We start from the raw sequence: 6,393 nt of genomic DNA on the forward strand, positions 1-6,393 counted from the left end.
GGTCATTAGGAGGAGGGATGGTCTTCCTCGCTGTTGTGTTGTTCTTTGCCTCAAAAGGAGCGTAGAAGTCGTTCAGCGCATCTGGAAGGGAGGCATCACTGTCACAGGCAGGTGAAGTTGTCCTGTAGTTGGTGATCACCTGGATGCCCTGCCACATGCGCCGGGAGTCTCAGCTGTTCTGGAAGTGGCCGTGGATTCTCTGGGCATGTGCACGCTTTGCCTCTCTGATCGATCGGGACAGTTTCAGCCTTGCTGTTTTTAAGGCCGCCCTGTCCCCTGATCTGGTCTCTCGACTTCAGGAGAGCACGCACTTTCGCAGTCATCCACGGCTTCTGGTTGGAGCGTGTTGTGATGGTTTTGGAGACGGTCACGTCATCGATGCATTTCCCGATGTAGCCGGAAACTGATGCCGTGTACTCCTCCAAGTCAATAGAGTCGCCGTTGGTTGCAGCCTCCCTAAACATGTCCCAGTCAGTGCACTCAAAACAGTCCTGAAGAGCAGAGATGGCTCCTGTTGGCCAAGTTTTAACCTGTTTCAGAACTGGTTTAGAGCGTCTGACGAGTGGTCTGTATGCTGGAATCAACATAACAGAGATGTGGTCTGAGTAGCCGAGGTGGGGGCGGGGCTCCGCACGATACGCGCCGGGAATGTTTGAATAAACAACATCCAGCGCGTTCGCCCCTCTCGTAGCAAAGTCCACATACTGATGGAATTTAGGGAGCACTGTTCTGAGATTTGCATGATTGAAATCTCCGGCGATGATAAACAGTCCGTCGGGGTGAGCATTCTGCAGCTCGCTAATAGCTCCGTACAGCTCACACAGAGCCTCCTTAGCATTAGCGCTGGGTGGAATGTACACTCCGATAATGAAAGCAGTGGTGAATTCCCGGGGTAAATAAAAAGGTCTGCATCTAACAGTCACAAACTCCACTAGCGAAGAGCAGTAGTTAGACACAAGCACAGAGTCTTTACACCATTCCGTGTTGATGTAAACACACACGCCACCACCACGAGTCTTACCGCTCAGAGCTGCATTCCTGTCGGCACGAAACACGGTTAGCCTGGCTAGCTGAATGGCGGCGTCCGGAACTCTGTCGCTGAGCCACGTCTCCGTGAAAACAAAGACACAGCAGTCTCTGAACTCATGCCGTGTAGTTCACTGGAGTCGGATGTAGTCCAGTTTATTATCCAGTGAGCAGACGTTGGACAAGATGATGGAAGGGACTGCCAGCCGGCTAGGGTTGGTTGTTAGCCTAGCATGGACACCCGCCCGTTTACCGCACTTCCACTTCCTTGAACAACGCTTGTGACGTCCTCTCTCCCGGCCACCGGCATCAGGCGACAGCGAGGACTGAAGGCCTTGACTTCACAGCAAGCCGAGTTCGCGAAGTTTGCAGAGTACTTCATCATGCAAGTTAGTAACTGCATGATTTCTTTACCGTAATATCATCTGGCAGTCGTATACATGAACACTTTTAATTTAGCGCTAAAACAAAATGAAAGCACCATTTTGGTTCCGGAGTGGCCGCTGCATGCTACTGCTGCGCCGCCATCTTGGATACCAAGCGCGATGAGTCAGCATACAGAAAGAAGGTGCAACAGCTAACAACCCGGTGTAGAGCCAACAACCTTTCTCTGAACATCAACAAAACTAAAGAGATGGTTTTTGACTTCATCTCCCACCCCCTATCCTGACCACATTTTACAAAGGTACCACCGAGAGCATCTGGAGCAGCTGCATCAATGCCTGGTTTAGGAATTGCACCATCTCGGTTTGCAAAACCCTACAGCAGATAGATGACAGAAGAGAAGGCTCAGTTCAATGCTGTTTTTGTTTTTGCTGCCATCAACTGCTGCCACTGTATGTTTACTTATGTTTACAAGAAACCTCTTATTGTCCACATCTGCTTAGTTGCACAATGGTCAATTACAATCTCCACACTGGTCGGTGTTATTTTATGTCCTGTGTTTATGTTATTGTAATGTACTTTATGTGGCTAGGACAACTTTCTTTTCAGTCCTTAGCATTGTGCTATCTTATTTAGCACCAGGGTCCTGGAGAAATGTTTCCTTTCATTATGTACTGTATAAGATATATATATGGTGGAAATTACAATAAAAGCTTCTTGACTTGAGTTGAAGCATTTCAGTTAAAAGCTGCTGCAAAGATAACTTAATCAACATGTCAACAATCTACTATAAAAGAATTTTATCATCAACCATGAATGTTAATAATAATAACAATAATATAAAACACTAGGTTTCTGAAACTTATTGATATGCTAACTACAAGTTAACCTCAAGTGGGTTAAAGGGCAAATAACTTCATTTAAATTAAGAGTTTAATTTAAATCAGTGAAAAAGAGGAAATGATTTAAGAGCTAGTGTGATATGAGCCATACTTCTGTTTAAGAGATTCTCTCAGCATCTTTCTGACCATCTTTCTGACAATACTAATTATACTGTAGGGTCAGCAAAATAGGAAAACACTGCATTAATCAAGTCCAGCTGACTTAAACTGTTTTGAAGTCAGTATAAAAATGTTGTAGAAATGATAGGATGCTGTTCTGCAGATGTTCTTGATTGATTTTCTCAGCCTTCGATTCTATGTCAATTTGAAAGGGTTTTCTCTAAGCCTTCTTTTCATGCAACAGGACCTCCATCTGATCTTGTATAATTTCAGGGAATTAACAAACATTTTCTGATTAATTTCATTTGTGAAATAAAGAAAGGGGCTGCTGGAGTTGTACTTATCATAGATCGGCTCTGACTGACCTCAAAAACATAAGAGGATTTTAATACGACACTGTCATTATAAATATTTAGAAAAAGGTCAAGTATAACAAATATTGCATTCTAACAAATACACATACCTGATTTGGTGGTGGTGGTGGTGGAGGTGGTGGTGGGTGTAGCAGTGGACATGGTGGATGTGTCTGTATTCACAGAAAGAAAAACACTTTCTATCACACAATAAAAATAAAGTGTCCCTGAATAAGGTTTATGACATGCTGATCAGTGTTTTACAGTTTAGGGTCTGAGCTTTCAATCAAACATCTAAGATTCTAAATAAAAGTTATCAAGTCTTATCACTGAGACAGAAAGCTGAAAAGTTAGCACACCCCTCTGACCTGCACAGGTGACTCCAGCATGAGAGCAGTCAGTGTGGTTCTTCAGGGAATGATGACAGTCCCACAGGTGAATCTCATCCCCTCGACACTTCACTCTGTTCATCCAGATAGTCCCTTCACCAGAACCCAACCAAACATTCCTATCATCACTCAGCGCCGACCCACAGCCCAGCTGTCTGCACACCACCTGAGCGTTCCTGATGTTCCACTGATCATCACAAACGGAGCCCCACGTAGAGTTATGATACACCTCCAACCTCCCAGAGCAGCTTCCCTTTCCTCCACTCAGCCTGAGAGACCAGTGCTCTACATCACACACATCACACAAGAGGAAACACACCAACACTGAATAACAGCTGCAGTCACACAGCTCACTACAACACCATGATCATCTCACCTTATATTATACTCAACATGGTCTAGTTTACAAAAAACAGCTTTTGTGGTGTTCTGAAAAAGAATCTCATACCAACTAACTACAAACATCCTGAAATTCAGCTGCTTGCTTTCATGTGAGATAAATAAATAAATTGGCTGCTGAAAAAAAATCATTTGAAGCAGTAAGAGTAAAAGCTTCTCCTTATATATCCTTACTTGAGCGGTGTTTCTTAGAGGGTACTGGAGAGCAGTTTTCTTGTGTACATGGAGACTTTCTGTCATCTGGAGTAATAAAATGAATGAAAAGTTTTACATCCAGGTTTCCCTCTCAGATCAGACTTTTCTCAGATTTTCAACATTTTTTTAAAACAAATACACTTTATATTTCAGCAACATAGTGATAAACTTTTGTACAGAACCAGAAAAGTCTGAATCCACCCACCTGTGCAGGTAATACGAGCCACTTCATCACCATTATCACATCTGTTCTGTCCCCAGGGTGAAGATGGACACTGCCACATTTTAGAGTCGTGTTTCCTACATTTCAGATCATCCAGCCAATTAGGAGCAGATTTTACTCGTGCTTCAGTGTTTGACAGACTGCCTCGTCTTCCACAGTTCAGCTCTCGACACACCATGTTTACCGTCTCATCATCCATCTGATTGTAACACACATTACCCCAGGTTCCATTGTAGAACACTTCCAGATTCCCCTCACAGCCCTCTGAGAGTCGGATCTCTTTAAAATCTGGAGAGAGAAGGACGACTTACACTTCATCTGAAAATGTCCTGTTTTATCGACACAGTTAAATATGTGTAATATTATCTTTATGGAAAAATATATTCTAGATGGATTACATTTATAAACAAGTCCTTACTATCATGTTAAATTTCAGGAACATTATGAAATAAAACATATACATATCTAACAGGTTTATTGTCAGTCATCACACTGTACCTGAGCAGACGACTCCTACGTCCTCATGGTGTCCACATTCACCCTCTTCACACAGCTGAAATCTGCAGATCCACAGGGACGTCTCGTTCCCCTCACACTCCACCTCATTCAGCCATATGGACCCAGTTCCAGGACCAAACCAGGCTGGTATGTGGGTACTGAGGGCCACTCCACACTGCAGCTGTCTGCACACCACCTGGGCATCCTCAATATCCCACGAGTCATCACACACTGTCCCCCACGAGCCGCTGTGGAAAACCTCCAGCCTTCCTGCACAGTCTCCCCCAGAACCAACCAACCTCACTCAGCCCCCTACAGAGAGACACAGAGAGAGAGAGAGAGAGAGAGACAGCCAATCACACTCACTGTTACCTTATTAGACAGACAAGAGGAAATCATCACACAGCCTCAATAACAAATCAGACGAGGCATCTTTCACTTTCTCCATATATATCAAAATAATAGCTCCGCCTCCCGTCTCTGAGGTGTGTGACTGATGAACAGAGCTCCGCCTCCTGTCTCTGAGGTGTGTGACTGATGAACAGAGCTCCGCCTCCTGCCTCTGAGGTGTGTGAGTGATGAACAGAGCTCCACCTCCCGTCTCTGAGGTGTGTGACTGATGAACAGAGCTCCACCTCATGTCTCTGAGGTGTGTGACTGATGAACAGAGCTCCGCCTCCTGTCTCTGAGGTGTGTGAGTGATGAACAGAGCTCCACCTCCTGTCTCTGAGGTGTGTGTCTGATGAACAGAGCTCCGCCTCCCATCTCTGAGGTGTGTGACTGATGAACAGAGCTCCGCCTCCTGTCTCTGAGGTGTGTGACTGATGAACAGAGCTCCGCCTCCTGTCTCTGAGGTGTGTGACTGATGAACAGAGCTCCGCCTCCCGTCTCTGAGGTGTGTCACTGATGAACAGAGCTCCGCCTCCCGTCTCTGAGGTGTGTGAGTGACGAGAGTCGATCACATCACACACTGATTTCAGAGAGAGGAAACACTCGGCTGTCGTACAGCATTAATGCCTGACAGCTGCACAGAGCAGATACACACACTGATAAACCACACTGTAACTACATCAGCTAAACATCCCTTCTACATACACACACACACACACACACACAAAGACACACACACACACAAACACAAAGACACACACACACACACACACACACACACACAAACACAAAGACACACACACACACACACACACACACACACACACACACAAACACAAAGACACACACACACACACACACACCTGATATTTATCATTTCATTTTAACATTATTTATTTAACATTTTTTAGTCTTTTTTACATTGAGGTTTTAAATTTATTTACTAGCAATTTCCATTCCAATGAATTATTTTATTTGTACACACACACACACACACACACACACACACACCTCTAATGTTGTTGTTTTTTTGGCTGCTACCTGTTCAGGGTCACCACAGCAGATCATCTGGACCACATATCATCCAGTGTACATATTTGATTTGGCACATGCTTTATGTTGGACGCTCTTCCAGACACAAGTGTCGGAACCCAGAGCCCCCCTCCGGGTGGACACTTCAGGGTGGTCCTAGAGCCTTCTTCAATTACCAATATTATCCAGTAGTCTTGTAGGTCAAATTAGAATTTGCAGGAAAAACAAAGAAATAAAGAACTCCTCCAGGCGTGGATGAGAAAAAGCAACCGATTTTATTTAGAAAAATATCACTGAAACTGGCACTCTGACACACTGACACAGATTCATGAATCGATGCAGTCAAGCACACCCCCCATCACAAATCCCCCAGTATTTATACCCTCTAGCCCCGCTACCTAGGCTTGCTGGGGTTGATTTTTTCTATGGATTGTTTTGACGGTCACTAAGCTTTCCCCTAAAAAACAGCCCCACCTTTCTGTGGCCTTCATACAACCTATGGG

This window comes from Hemibagrus wyckioides, linkage group LG19 (genome assembly GCF_019097595.1).
Source record: "Hemibagrus wyckioides isolate EC202008001 linkage group LG19, SWU_Hwy_1.0, whole genome shotgun sequence".
In the NCBI taxonomy this organism is placed as follows: domain Eukaryota; kingdom Metazoa; phylum Chordata; class Actinopteri; order Siluriformes; family Bagridae; genus Hemibagrus; species Hemibagrus wyckioides.